The sequence below is a fragment of the Acyrthosiphon pisum genome, chromosome X (genome assembly GCF_005508785.2).
Source record: "Acyrthosiphon pisum isolate AL4f chromosome X, pea_aphid_22Mar2018_4r6ur, whole genome shotgun sequence".
Lineage (NCBI taxonomy): Eukaryota > Metazoa > Arthropoda > Insecta > Hemiptera > Aphididae > Acyrthosiphon > Acyrthosiphon pisum.
The window spans coordinates 77,857,953-77,858,675 of record NC_042493.1 but is presented as its reverse complement, the minus strand read 5'-3'; positions in this window follow the sequence as shown (position 1 = coordinate 77,858,675).

The window sequence follows — 723 nt, the reverse complement described above, 5'->3', positions numbered from 1 at the left end:
CAATAAAATTGTATTTGCTGGTTAAAAAAGCTTGAAAATTTAATAGAAGGTTCCTATTATATTGTTTCAAAGGTGGATGAAAAAAATTAAAAATCCATAGTCACAATTTTTTTTATAAGCATTTAAAGATCGAATTTTGACAAAATTTATGAAATTTAAAATTGAATAATTATTTTGTAGTTAATAATTATTTATAAAATGTTCAACTTTTATGTCTAAGGCTTGAAAATTTAAAACAAGATTCCATGTAAGTATAGTTTATTCTGTTACCAAAAAATCTAAAAAATACATAAGCACAGTTTATTTTTATAGTCATTTTAATTTCAAATTTAGACGAAATTACATATTATAAAACCTAGAATAACTATTTTAATTATTTTGTTATGATTGTATAATATTATTCGTGGGTACTTGAAACTTTTAAAGTATAATATTTAAATCTATGATAGCATCACACTATCACAGTTTGTTGTTGATGTATAACGCGTTATAAGTACCTAATGGATATTGTGATATGATTAATTTGGAACTTATTACAGGTACCTATTATAGGTCAATTTTTTTTTTAATACCATAGATAAGTATATACATAGGCGCAAATTGACTACATTTTTTGAGGGGACCCATGCACCCCTCCCTATAGGTATATTGCTTAGTACCATAGAATATAAAAATTAGTACTAATTACTAGATTTTGAACTGGGGAGACTTGACCGACATTTG